General features: G+C 37.1%; 1 protein-coding gene and 1 long non-coding RNA gene across 4 annotated transcripts in view; one reads left to right on the top strand and one right to left on the bottom strand.

Moving 5' to 3' along the window:
• Positions 1-12,569, bottom strand: part of LOC123526750 (sodium/myo-inositol cotransporter-like) — a 40,995-nt gene extending 28,426 nt beyond the window's left edge. Inside the window, exon 1 of one of the 3 annotated variants that reach the window (XM_053523187.1) lies at positions 12,417-12,569. The gene's annotated coding sequence lies outside the window, so the exon portion shown is untranslated. Of the gene's footprint in view, positions 1-11,729; positions 12,374-12,416 lie in introns of those variants that run through there. The other 2 variants (XM_053523188.1, XM_053523190.1) reach the window with 2 other exon arrangements.
• LOC123527189 (uncharacterized) lies at positions 168-5,271 on the top strand. The gene is made up of 3 exons (XR_006681659.2): positions 168-1,697; positions 3,430-3,583; positions 4,611-5,271. It is a non-coding gene; the product is annotated as an uncharacterized LOC123527189 (long non-coding RNA).
• Positions 12,570-15,541: the final 2,972 nt, after the last annotated feature.

Here is a 15,541-nt window from a genome sequence, read left to right as displayed (position 1 = left end):
GGGTCAAATAAGTTGTAAATGCAGTATCATCTAAACGTAATTAATGGATTATGCAGTTCAAGATAAACTTTATCTCATATCGTAACGAACATGTATAATGTTGTAACAACAACTTTACTTACACTGATTTAAGTAGCAGTCGGTTTATAAGTGACTTTAGCGGAAACCAGTTTGATGCGCAAAGTAGTCCACTGTAAGTAATATTATTTGACAAATGTCCACAGAAATTAATAATTTTCTAATATTAAAGACGAATATCTGAATAGGATTCATTATTTGATAAGAAATTATAATCATCGACATGTTTTTTTAAAAATCGTACACGTGCTGACACCTAAGTTGTCTCCCGTTGTTTATTAGAGTTACCTTTCGTCCGGCGCAGTAATACATTTGCAGTGAATCGCCGAGAAGTCGTGGGAAAATTAAAAACCATGTAAACAAACTAAAATTAACCACCTTTTCAAGATGAATTTCAAGTGATCGACATTATACATTTAACCCGCCTGACCTGTGTAGCATCTTAGATATCTGTTCTAAGGTATTCATTGTGTAGAATGTCATGTTATGCCCTTGCAATGCTAATCCCACTCTGTTTTTTTTGTTTACATTTTTTATCAATGAGAAATATGGCGTCCATCCCGAGATGAACAGACGTGGCGTTAAATTTTTACATGTTTAAGCAAACCTGGTGTGTTAGAAAGAAAATCTCATCCCTTCAACATTATTTGGAATACTGTTATTGTAAAAAACCTGTATTTTCCTTATACAAAAGCTTAATATTTTGTGTTGAATGTACTTTCACAAAGACCTCTGTTTTCCTATTACATTCATAGTACCACATCCTTATCCACAAAATACTGAATATTACAGGTGTCCATCAGTATTATATCAGTTTAGGAATATGTTTTTTATTTTCCCACCATCGATTTCTTGAATATGCACCCCTTCCGCATTGCTGTATGAACTGTGAATGTAGCAATATGCGTCCCCTTAAATGCTTACCGTGCTCAAATGTAGGTTTATATCAACAAAAGTTTTACCACTATTACAAAACGCGGATGACAGGTTAACATAATTTAATTGATATCCTTTCATGATCCTTTAGGTGGTCGATTTTAACTTTTGTTGAGTGTACACCAATACTATAAAATACCTAATTAACAACGGAAACGTGGCTTGCTCTATGCACTAACATAGAATATATGCATTTACAACATTGCATAACTTATTTTTCAAGTCAATGCAGTTACCAAGTGTAAACAGACGCTTCTGTGTAATACAATATGCGCTTCGCCCCTAGCTCGCAGCAAACAGCTACATGTGTATACTTTTACCGTGAACCATCTCGAAATTTTCAAAACTTCAGTAAACTTCTGTTATACAATAGGATACACAGATGAAACGAAGAGAAACCAGAATAAAGTAATGAGAATGAATCCTAGTATGTTGATCAGATAACTGACTACTTTTAAGACACACCATGTCGCAAAAGCAATGTTTCTAAATTCTTTATTTCCGGCGAGAACCGTTCCCAAAAACAAGTATTAAAGTTTCAGTTAATTCTAAATCTATTTTTCACTACAGCGTATAGAGCGTTGGTGGCTGTCAAACAGACAAGGTGGATGTCAGTACTGGATAGATCTCTTTAAAGATATGGAAAACGCTGGACTTCTCTCAACAAGTGACGAACTACACATGTGAGCATATAAAGCCAATATCAATTAACTGATATATTACCAGAAACTTTTCAATTGGAATTGGACCATTTCATATTAGGACATAAGCTATCTGTCAAGAAAGATGGCAAGTATAGTTTTAATCAAACGTGCAACTTACTGGACTATGCTACATGTCTTTTAAATTGATTTTGTCCTGCCCTCATAAAAGATGTAGCACAAAATCGGCCTGCCGAAAAAGTTCTTGCGTTTTACGTGCTCTCTGGCATGTCTAATAAAGCTACATGTATATTATCATTTCTGCCTGAAATTTTGAACTCCGTTGCTTTATCAAATTTTTTGCATTGAAACCGTCGCCATGCTACTGGAAATGAAAACGAATTATCAATTTATAGGTATTTATCCAGAAACAACGAAGTATATCCTATTTTTCACTATTACAGCACTTCAGTATGGTGTTCATATGAAAGGATTTTATCCACATCTTGTAAACATCAGGGCCGTCGCACAAACAATTTAGATTGTTTCCATATAAACCATGCATTTTAACCAATCAAAGTGCACGATTTTCTTGGCTTTCATAAAAACCGTTCGTTCGTCCGACACATTCATTTCCGATCCGTTGGTATCTTAAGCACCCTTTGACTTAGAACCTTCTTATTTCACAGGGTGATTCATCTTATGGAGTAGAGGTACTGTATTGATTTTGTGGTTGTTGGGTCAAAGGTCAAGGTCACAGAGACCGTGAAAGTAAAAACCGTTTCCGATCAATATCTTGAGAACCCTTCGACTTCGAACCTTCTTATTTCAAAGATTGATTGTCTTATGAAGTAGAGGAACCCTACTGATTTGGGGTTTGCTGGGTTAAAGGTCAGATTCTCAGGGCCTTGATGATAAAACCCGTTCTGGTTAGTATCTAGAGAACCATTTGTGCTTAAGCTCCATATTTCACTTGATGATTGGTCTTATGAGGTGGATAATCCGTTTTGAATATAGATTAGATGGGTCAAAGATCAATGTCTCAGGGGTCCTCCCAGTAAAACCTGTTTCCAAACAATATGTAGACAATCCTTTGTTGAAACCGAAACCATCTTTCGGGGTGGGTGGGTGTAGGGTGCATTTGTCACCCACTGTGACATTTCTCGTTTTTAATTATTGTTAGGTGAAAATATTGTTAAATCTGTCTTTTAACATATTGACATTGGTGGCAAGAGGTAGAGGCCTTACCACTCTACATCATATATCGTTAAAGTTAGTTTTGCTTATTCTTATTCAAGTTAGTGTAAAGTTTTTTTACTAAGTAAAACCATAATATTATATTTTCCACCAAATACACAATGACTTTTAGCCACAAATAACAACACTTTTAGACCACTACATGCAGTTACCTACAACATTGGTATACGGAAAATCCATTTACATTTGTATGTTTTATAAATTGCTCCACTGTATTTTTAAATATATATATATATATATATATATATATATATATACACACAGTCAAACCTGTGTTAACGGCCACCTCTGAATAGAGACCACCTGGCTCCAAAGACCACATGTTTTGTTTCCCATTCTAACATTTACAGTGTATTTTTAACCTGTGAATAAAGACCACCTCTCAATAAAGACCAAATTTTGGCTTTCCCAAGGGTGGTCTTTATAGACAGGTTTGACTGTATATATATTTATATGCATCTGTACACTCAGATTTTCTGAGCGATATCCTTCATTAAATTGCATTTCTATTTATCAGAGAATGCGTGCGTTTGCTTATTGACATAATACAGAAAGAGCTTGACCGAGTGCGAATGGAATGGAATGGAAGCAACATACAATACGGAGAAATGGACCTGAAGACTCCCCAAGCGGGAAACCAGACCTCATGTACTATATGCCCGAGTTGTTTGGTAAATTGAATAGGCCTATACTTTTTTTTTAAAGTGAGAAGTTTCAAGGGTGATATGGTATACGAATGCTAAGGATACATTTTGTATAACTTACTGGCACTTTGTTTCATCTTGCGTCTGTACTTGGAAGAACTATGATCGTATGGATAATTTGTTTTGGGTTTAACACCGTTTTTCAACAGTATTTCAGTTATGTAACGGCCGGCAGTTATCCGAACCGGTGTTCCTGGATTCTGTACCAGTACAAACATTGTTCTCCGCAAAAAAACTGCCAACTTCCCCACATGAATCGGAGGTGGAGGACAAATGATGTCAGACACGATGTCTTTTATCAAGTCGTCATGGAGAACATACGCAACGCCAGGGGATCGAACTCGCGATCCCTAGATCCGAAGATCTGCGCGGTCTCTATTGAACTAAGCGGGCGGGCTAATCGTATGGATAACGATCTGAAACATTTTTTTTTTCTTTATAACTGCGCATGTCATTCTTTTTTTATGGTACAGTGGTACATTGAATCGTGATACTTTTCAAATTACCTGATGTATTTATAGTGATTTCCAAAGAACATTGGCGCTTTTAAATGCACTACAGTGCATCTAGTTTATTTTTGTCTGAATCATATTTCTTTCTTGTGCTAGGCTGCCACAGGTGACTGTTATTTGACGCTAGTAAGATCTGATAATTCACATGAAATGAAGTTCTGAAATATCATTATACCATGCATGCATCCGTCCTGCTGGCATTTCAGCCTCAATGCTAGACACTTGGGAATTACTGATAAACAACCTCGATGTGAACTTCTTGCTAACGTGATTGGTACATTTACTTAACCTCTATGTGCGTGTGACCCGTGCCGTCACATCGCCAGTGTTGGCGAAATGTCAAACTGATTGTACTCCTGATGAAAATAAGTATCAATAACAAACGTAACTCTTATCCAAGTTTCCGCAGCATCCTACGTATTTAATAATCCGACTAAGAAGAGATGCTTGATATCAAATTTTTAATGTTTTTCCCTTTCCAGGTGGTGTTGATTACAAGGTTACGTTGAACCAGAGAGACCTTGATCAAGTGTCATCAGAATTCTGTTATACGGGGCCTATACGGTGCATAAGCGAAACAGAAGCACAGTTTGAACGGGAAATGAGACGAAAACATTTGCGCATGCCAGTTACAGCTGATAAAGCAATAGAAGTATATGGTGCCTTAAATCCCGCTGTTCAGAACCAAACAACAGAACATCATTGTACTACATAATCACCCAGCATACACTCTAAGCCTAATACAATGACATTTGCTTAAATATGGCAAAGAAGTTAATATTAGCAAACAAGCTACTTTCAAAAGCAATAAAACGTTTGTTTGTTATTTCGTTTGGCTGTCTGTGTCATCTGTACAGTTATATGCTGCCATACAAGGCTGGTAAATTTGTTTTTGTTGTATTATATCTTCGAATGAATGATCTCGCAATAAACATGTACATAAATACAGACAAATCCATTCCACTCCGTTTCCTCAATGATGACAAAATCGTGTTGGTCTAACGTTTCTTACCCGAGAATCTTTATGAAGTTCTATTTAAAAATTCCAAACCACTTCCTAGATATGGCTTCGGACTGATGGATGGATGGACAACCCAAAAACTATACCCCTCCACCTTTGCTGGGGGATAATCCACGAATTCGTATCCCCACGAAATTGCCGTTTTGTCCAAAACCACGAAATTTAATGATTTCACAGTAGTTAACTTAACTGGTGGCAGTTCTGGGCAATGACAATTATTTCCGTTATGATATTTATCTTACGTTCAATTTATTACAAATGCTTAATAGATAACCAGATAATTTTCGTGATTATTATGTGTTAAACATGAATTAATTCGCGAACCTTTAGTGGTTATATTACGGCAGAAATATGTCACGATACTATGCAACTCGCGTACATCAGTTTCAATTATGTGACAACATATTCATTAGAAATGTACTCAGCTGTATGTAATACCATGTCTAACGCTGATCAAATCACACATGCATTAATTTTCTAGGGTGAATAAACAATAAATAATAAATGTAATGGATTCAAATATCGTCTCGTAATAGACAAACTCTTAACATAGACAATTTGCAAATCTCCGAAAGTGACATGTTACACCACTGGAAACATAAGATGAGTTATATGTGTAATCCTTCACACGCTGTGGATGACAGCTGTTAACTAGAGCTATCACTGAAGGTGATGAATATACCCCCTGCTTGCATTGACACAGTATATTGCATTTAAAAGACGTCACAAAAAGTCTATGTAGGGAAAAAAGACACTCTTATATAAATATAAGGATATTTGACGCGCACAAGATTGCAAAATTTTGCAGACTGTAAACATGTATGTAAAATAGTAACAAGAAACAAAAGTCCCATAACTCTGCAAGTTTTTTTTCTGAAGAAAAAACCTAACATGCACCGTGCACATCTAAGGTTGGTACTGACCATTTGTGTAAAGTTTCAATAAATTATATGCAAACTATGTAAATAATATGGTCACAGAAAACAAAGTCCCATAACTCTGCAGATTTATTTTTCAGAAAGAACCTATCATGCACCATGCACAACTAGGATTGGTACCGATCACTTGCATGAAGTTTCATTAAATTGCGTTCAAAGGTTAAGCAGATTCGGCGCGCACAAGATTGCATATGCAGACTATGCATAGAGCATGGTAACAAAGAAAAACAAAGTCCCATAACTGCACACAATTTTTTAAAGAACCTAAGCACAACCTATGTTTGTACTGATCACTTATGTGAAGTTTCATTAAATTGTGTCAAGGGGTTTCAGAGATATGGTGCGAAAACATATTGCATCTACGGACGGACTAACGGACAGACAGACAACCTGAAACCAGTATACCCCTTTACAACTTCGTTTGTGCAGGGGGTGGGGGCAGGGGTACAATTAACAGTTAAAATTTAAATACAACAGTCTGAACTAAACTTAAAAACAGTCTCAAGGCCACTAATTTGTGACATTAAAATAAAATGTTAAAAAATTGTTTCCTTTCAATAATTAACGGATCTATTACTGAAATCGTCACATACTCCAATGTTAGGATACTCCTCTTAAAATGTAACTGAAATTGAACTGCATTAAATTTTTAGAAAACCGTGAGAATTTTTCACGGCATCCATCATCAGCTCTGCAAAATCCTTTGCATTATCCATTCCTCGTGGGAGCCATAGATAGAATGCACATGTTGACACTGACGGGTACCGAACTGTTCCATCTGTTTGGTCGTAGAAACTAATTACAACTTTTTGGCAGAAGCCGCATGGCGGGATGTGGTCAGCTCCCGTAATGAACGACATAAGTTCCCCAAATGTAAGTGGTAGACTTCCATCTGAAAAGGTGAAAAAAATCACAATCATCTGTATTTACTGGAAAAGCTAGTTTTAACAGTTAAACAACGAATACATAATCAACTTTCAAAGAAACTTGGTGCGATGTTCCAGTCAGACAATCGCATTCTCTCTAATAATTAGACTCAAAGGCGATATGTGAAGCGCGGAGTTATAACGGCGACACACAAATTGGCGGTGACGATTTGCAAAGAAACTGAGTACGCACTACTTTGCGCATTCCAAATGCTAAAATGTCATGAACAGGAGATGAGATGTCGTTCGGTCGAGATAAGGCTCGAGATTAGTTGCCGTGCGCTCGGGATAAGATGTCATGCGTACGAGATGTCGTGAGCAATAATAAGCTGTCGTGCGCTCGAGATAAGATGTCGTGCGCACGAGATAAGACGTCGTGAGCAAAGATGAGATGTCGTGCATTTGAGATAATTTTTCGTGCTAACGAGATAATATGTCTTGTGCACGAGATAAGATATTTAGAGCACAAGATAGGATGTCATGCGCACGAGATAAGGTGTCGTGAACAAATATAAGATGTCGTGCGCTCGAGATAAATTGCCGTGCGCACGAGATAAGATGTCGAGAGCACAAGATAAGATGTCGTGCGCACGAGATAATTCAATCTTAAACAAAACAAAATGCATGTCCTAAACATACCAACGTAAGTACGCACACATTGAGTGTTTCTATTCTGAAGCAGGTTTGGTCCATTAGGATTAACCTAGGTTTGTAAGTGTACATTCAATGCATGTGTACGTTCAATGTGAGAGAATTAATCCATTCTAACAACATTCGGATAAGGCTTTTATGGACATTGTTGTAAATAAGGTTTAATGAACTTGACAGATGCATACGGAGAGACACGTGATATAGTCATTTACTACTATAAAATAACATTCTAAAGACATGTTGAAAAAGGCATACACAATAACGAACCCATTTTGTGAAAAAAGGCAATTATTGAAAACAGACTCTGATCCAGGACACGGTTCCAGAGGGTCCGTGTCCACCCCCTCCCCACGGTCGGCTGAGAGGTGAACTATATTTTTGTATATTCATCAAAGTTGCAGTCAAAATTTAGAATTAATTATGCACCAAAGGCCACCATTTCATACCTTTATTTCAGTCTTTTGAGTTGGAGGTACCCCTCCCACTCTATGCACCTTGCCGATTTTTAGCTAGTGCCCCAATTCAAATATTTCTAGATACGGGTCCGGAAAGCATCCCTTAGAATCTTCATGCACGTTTCAAAGTCAATATTTGCTTCCCAACACGTGTTGTACTACATCGCGTTCATTTTATATCTATGCTTCTATAAGTGATACCTCTGTAAATGCAGATCGCTTATCCATAAATATAGTCTTAATTCTCAATAAATAAGAAGAAATTTTATTGTTGCCTTTAATGTTTCCAAGCAACTACACTTTACGTCAATACAACAGTAGTCACATCTTAACGTCAGTTACAAGCATATCAACATGTCATTCTACATTTTTTTTATCTTCTGCAAAGTTCTGCAAATTCACACATACATTTATATTTCCTATAGGACTCTCCATATACCCAAATGGTACGTATAAAATTTCCTGTCAGCCCTATAGTAACCTGTTTTTTTTTCTTCATATTTCAATATATTAGAAAAGCGTTTCTATCAATGAAGAAGTGAAAATAACAAAGCAAATTTGTTTTAAATGTTAGACTCGGTTTGATTTCCAGTTAAATAAAGAAGGAAATCAAGCTCTGTATATTCTGCGCTAAACAATGGTTGACGCGCAGACCGGTAAGAGAGCATTATGACGTCAATAATAACGTCAAATTGCCACATGACGTACTATACATTACTCCTCGGGTAAATGAAGTCAAGCATAATATTTACTAAAATATGTCAATGAGCATGTTGGAATGACAACAATCAAGGCCTTCTTGTGATTTATCGTCTGATTTACCACGATTCACCGTTCAGATGCTTCAGTATTTAACCACTCGGGCTAACGCCCTCGTGGTTCAATTCCTACGCATCTGAACTCTGAACCGTGGTAAATCAGACGATAAACCACTCGAAGGCCTTGATTATTTGTTAAATGAAAATTCTCTTTCCTTGAACGATTTTCTTATTCAAAAGACTGTTTTCTAATTTATATAAATCTAGGAGTCGCTATTTCTTACTTTCCCTGACTTCCAGAAAAGTACTATTTTGCAGGACTTTTCAGATCTGTGCAACAATGCAAGGGCGTACCTTGTTATAAATGAATGTGTAGGCCGAGTATTAGGTGAGTCTGGGGGGGGGGGGGGGGGGGTATCCCCCACCCCGTAAAAATTTTGGCACTAGTGTCGAAGGTGCGATTTGGCGTATATTTAGTCCAAATTAATATGTTTCTTAGGCCATTAATATCAATACAATTTACTTGGATTTATCATTTATAAACCATTTCATATGTTACTTTAGATTCCAAATAAAAAAGCCAGTCAAATGACAATCACTGCCTGAATTGTCTATTCTTAACATATCTTGTTTCTAGTTTTCCAGTTACCCCCACCTCCCTCCCATCCAATTTTATTCTATTTTTGGCATTTTTATGGGGAAGATTGTAGGCCGTTATACCAGCTACGCCCATGCAATGTGTTCAAATTGCATGGCTCGACTTAAATACATGGATAATTTTGATATGCCTCTGTATTTCTCCAGTACTGTGTGCCATAATTACCACTGCATCAATATTCATTTTAGTATTTTATTTTTCAAGACCATGTAGTACTAATGCTTTAATTTGCTAATAGATGCCTGTCACCATAAGCATGCGACATGTAGAATCTAACATTTATATGTAAAAAAAGTCAGGTCCTAAGCGTGTCGAACGGTACAGTCGAGTGAAATGGGCCAAAAACAAAACTTACCCGATTTCTTCTAAAGATTTCTTTAACGTCTCCCAGTCCAATTTCGTCTAGAATATCGTCCATACTGATCTGAAAACACAAACAAGAAACTGACTATAGATCTTTAGTCTAGAACTTTCCTTGATATGTAGATCTAGGTCAACACAATGAAAAAATAGTCATGTAAATTGTTACAGTTACTTCGAAGCGTACGATACACTATACTGTACAGGATATGAAATCTTGAAGTTTGCTATATTTTCCTTATTTTCTCTAAAATAAATAAATAAATTACTTAGAATGCCTACCTTTCTAAAATCCACCTATGTCTATGCCCTGTCTATACGTCCCTCTACCGTCATATCGATGTGTAATGATGACGTCATCAAGATGTTGTAAACCACAGAGCGAAAACTTGCTATTTAGCGGGGGCGCGGAGCGAAAACCCGCTGTTTAGCGGGGGCGCGGGGCGAGATTTAGTAACTGGTATGTCGGGGGCGCGGGGCGAAAACACGTTAATTAGCGCTGCTTAAACTTCGTCTTTTCGCACCGCGCCCTCGACATTCCAGTTACTAAATCTCGACTCTTCGCCCATCGACCCCGCTAAACAGCGAGTTTTCGTCCCGCGTCCCCGCCATTTTAACAATCTTAATCCTCGTGTTTTCGCTCGGCGAGATCGCGGTGCGAAAAGTCGAAATGGCACAAATCAGCCACATAGATAATTGCAATGCGTAACACTTACAAAACGAAAATGAAAAAAGTCGCGCTGCGAAAGGTCGAAATAAGAGAAATAAAATGGCGGGGTCGCGGGGCGACAAACCGCTAATTAGCGAGCTCGCGGGGCGAAAAGCGAAATTTAAGCATTACAGTGGCGGGGGCGCGGGGCGAAAACTCGCTAATTGTCGGAGTCGCGGGGCGAAAAGTCGAGATTTAGTAACTAAATTGGCGAGGGCGCGGGGCGAAAACACGATAATTAACGCTCTTCAAACTTCGAGTTTTCGCACCGCGCCCGCGCCATCAGAGTTAATAAATGTCGACTTTTCGCCCCGCGACCCCGCCATTTTAATTTGTTAATTCTCGTGTTTTTGCTTGGCGGGGTCGCGGGGCGAAAACGCGAAATGGCAGAAATCAGCCACCATAGGCGGGGTCGCGGGGCGAAAACGCGAAATGGCAGAAATCAGCCACCATATATTTGACTTATTTAAAACTTTAAATATATATCAAATACTAAGCAGATTGAAATTGTTCCCTAATATACATGAAAATAAGACTCTGCAAAAACATTTTCTCCATATTGTATATACAATAGCCAATATATGGGAGGATATGTATGCTTTTGAATTCTTTTTTATTTTTAGTTACTATAATTGAGACGTACCATGAGAAAACCAACATAGTGCATTTGCGACCAGCATGGATCCAGACCAGCCTGAGCATCCGCGCAGTCTGGTCAGGATCCATGCTGTTCGCTTTTAAACTCTATTGCAATTAGAGATCGAACCGTTAGCGAACAGCATGGATCCTGACCAGACTGCGCGGATGCGCAGGCTGGTCTGGATCCATGCTGGTCGCAAATGCACAATGTTTGTTTATAACCATATATAACCATATCTTGGTTGGGCAATCATGATAGGCCTGAGAATCAAATTTCAAAAGTATCCTCAGTGAAAATCTGATTTATATTGTATGAATAAGCGAACGATTTCGATATTTTACTCAAAATGTCTTGATTTCAAAGAAGTGGCTCAGATTATTAGATTAAACAGTTTTTTCTGACGCAAAGCACAAAACATTAGGCAACCTTGATCATCACACTTTAGTTTTACACCCCATTCTCTCTTTTTAAAGATCGATAATTACCATTTTGCCGACCGATTCATTGTTTTGTCATACAGATATCAGAAGAACTCTGTAACGTTTTCCAGGAACTCCGTAACAGTTATCAGAAGAAAACATGACAGGTTATCAGAAGAACTCCGTCCTTCGTGTAACACTTTCTCCCCCGTGTTAAGTGCGAAGCGTTGGTAAGTGTAAATGTTTCGAGGAAATCCGTTTTTGACCAAAATATGATTAACCACGGACAAATACTGCTGTTGAAACTGCATCGGTTCTACACCATATAAAAACATACGGACACATATTTCACCTAGTACCTGAACGAAGCTCTCGTGGCTCCGACATATGTGCCCAATGTCAAATTACGAGCGTCTTTAACTAGCTAGGAATGACTATTCTTTCATAAAAAAGCAACAAATCACTGTATGCCAGTAATCCTTTTGTCTAAAGTTTTTACGTTTTCTACAAGTACTGAAGTGGCTATATACCGTTATGTATTCAATCATTGTTTTACACGGTATTACAAAAAGGAGTGAAAGTTGAAACTTTGTGCATTGTTATATGCATATACATTTAATAGTAATTCATTTAACGTATACGACTAAACTATTCCTTCCTTGTTACATTGATTGCTGTTCTGTATTAAGTTTAAAGTTTACACTTAAAGCACGTAGAAAATCTACAAAATACTGACGAGTAAAATCAACTTACTTAAGGTACCATTTTGTTATTTTATCACAATATTTCCTGAGGAATATAAACACATCGGAAGACACGCACAGTTATTTAGTATAATTCATACATTGATCAAGGATGTTTATAGTTGCCCAAGCGTGCACTGGTGACCTTGGTGACTTGTATAGCATTTCATTCATATGTACAAAAACGGAAAACTACAGAACACCTAGAGTTGTTCCCCTTTGATAATAGTTCATTAGCGGCTACAAGAATACTTTTTTCCATGCAATTAAAAGCCAAAGGCATAAAAAAACTTCTACCCGCTTCGCTAACAGGGTGCGATATTCCTGCGTATATTGGAAATAGCTCTAGAATATGCTCCTCGCACGTCATCATTCGTTTTAACTTATATCACAGTGTTGGTATTTCCAAGCATTTGCTCCCTTCGCAAGCAAATCATAATTACAACCACCTTAAATTATCTTTTTTTTTTGTTCACGTAACATAATCATTATTCAGCGGGATGGATACGCCTATGCAAATGCAAGCTTCAAACATGAAATTTTTTCAGCTCGCCTATTATTTATATAACAGAGCATAAACAGAGCAGACACTCGTTATATATCACACAAAAATAGACATTAAAAGTACCTGATGTTCATGCCCCACCCAAAATTAGGGGACCGTCCCTGTAGTTTTCGTTTTACTAAAAAGTTTACATGATGTAATGTTCAATTTGATTCTTTAGTAGTAGTCAAATAATATGAAAAGTGCAAATATAATCAGGTCTGCCCTCTTAGCTCAATAGGGAGAGCGCATGTCTACGGATCGCGGGGTCGTGAGTTCGATCTCGGACAAGGCGTATGTTCTAGGTGACGATTTGATAAAAGAAAATGTGTCTGAATCATTCGTCCTCCACCTGATTCATGTGGGGGAAGTTGTCAGTTACTTGCGGAGAACACGTTTGTACTGGTAGAGAATCCAGGAACAATGGTTAGGTAGGTTAACTGCCCGCCGTTACACAACTGAAATACTATTGAAAACGGCGTTATACATAAAAACAAATAAAACAAATATATAATCATATATGTCATTTCTGACAGTGCTTGTCCTCTGGACTTCAGATATCAACTACCCACTAAATTTCATTAAAATCGGTCGCTTCTAATCAAAGTTACTGCGCTGAAACTGTTATTTGTTTTCTTTTTTTTTTAGTAACGAAGACCTTGGCCATGACTCTATGGCATCTGAACGGCTCCTTTTTTCAGTACAAAAAAAAGTGGAAAACGTAAGGCCCGGACCAAGATTTGAACCGCAATACACCCTTTCAACATTACAAAAGATCTCAAAGCTGGAACTTTCAAAGTATACAGATTAATAAAGTTATCTCATTCCTAAATAAAGTTATAAAACAGAAACCATTATTCTGTCTTTAATAACAGTGACCTTGACCTTGGCTCGAGTGACTCCCCCGCGCCACAAATAAATTTCCATCCTTTGTGTTTGATAAAAGCTATCAACACACCAAGTTTACTGGCAGTATGTGTACCCTAACTATTTAAAGATATTGAGAGGAAACCATTTTTTCTACTTTTAGTAACAACAAATCTTAATACAATACAAAGCCAGATGTTCATATAAGCTTGCTGTACACAAAGTTTTAATGATATTAAGGCAATCCTAAATTAAAATTATCAACCGGAATACTTTTAGTAATAGAGATCCCAAATACAATTCAAAACCAGTTGTTCATATCAACTTGCTATACACAAAGTTTTGCTGATAGTAAGTCAATCTTAAATTAAAGTTATCATCAGGAAACCACCCTTTAGAAGATCTCTATTCTTAGTAACTGTGACATTGACCTTGACCCTATGACATCAAAATGACTTGTAATAACTTGGACTGGGGTTTAAACCACGTTCCTTCCGTTCAACATTACAAAATGGACAATAAACCAGCGCTCTAGACCATCGCGCAACGATGGAATTTTGTAAGTAAGCAGATTAATAAAGTTACGCTGACCTTGTTCTTGACCCTAGTAACCCCATATAAACTCCAAACCTTGGTTTTTCTATAAGCTACCTATAGGCCAAGTCTAAATTCAATTCATCAGTGCAAACTAAAGTTATTGAGCGGAAACCATTTACGAATTCTTGGTAACAATGAGCTTGACATTGAGTCTTATGACCTCATATGTCATCCCAAACTTCAACTCTACACAAACTACCTATATACCAAATTTCATTGCAATGGGTTCCCCCTGACTCAAGAATTGAGCGGAAATCAAAAGTTGTCGTCGCCCACACGTCCAACGACATCCGCCAATCTTATACAGTGCTTTAGGGTATAGCGGATAGCTGACTAATTTTTCCTGCATCCCAATTCAAAGAAATGAAATTTAGTGGGTTTTTTTTCTGTATATCAGACAGAAAACAACTATTCTTTTCAAAACATTCAACTTTTAATAGAAATTCATGTTTTTTCTCTCTATGCCATTGTTTACATACGTGCTGAGTTAGGGTGTACAGGATAGCTTTGGTCATTTTTTTTTCAATCCACATTTAAACAAACATCCTAAGAGTTTTACTATAAATCGGAATAATAATGTATTCTCTTTTCAAAAACATTCAGCTTTTTAAATTCCTACCAAATACTTTTCATTCACTGATGTTTTTTACATGCACACTGATTTAGCGAGTAAAGGATAGCCTTGTTTTTCATTTGATGACACAAGCAAACATTTAAAATGTATGTCAGAATGTCTGAATGTCTGTCTGCATGCCAGTAAAAGAATGATATGAAAATTTATACAATAATTCAAGTCTAAATACAAAATCTGTCAACCTTTCCTCAATAATTCAAGTCTAAATACAAAATCTGTCAACCTTTCCTCAATAATTCAAGTTTAAATACAAAATCTGTCAACCTTTCCTCTATACCCTAAAATCCGCTATATCTTAAAATACTGTAACCAGTTGTTTTTTTTTGTGTTTTTTTTTTTCCAAAAACCTGGTCAAAAGATGGCTCAACCCGTCAATGTTTTATTGTCAGAACTTCATAACTACAAGGAAATAAATACAAAAAATCCTATAGGAAAAATGCACTTGCATAAATTTAAAGCCACGGTTTCTTATTTTGATCTTTTTCCATTTTCG

Source organism: Mercenaria mercenaria, chromosome 14 (assembly GCF_021730395.1).
Source record: "Mercenaria mercenaria strain notata chromosome 14, MADL_Memer_1, whole genome shotgun sequence".
Taxonomy (NCBI): Eukaryota; Metazoa; Mollusca; class Bivalvia; order Venerida; family Veneridae; genus Mercenaria; species Mercenaria mercenaria.
This window is presented reverse-complemented; position numbering and strand designations above follow the sequence as displayed.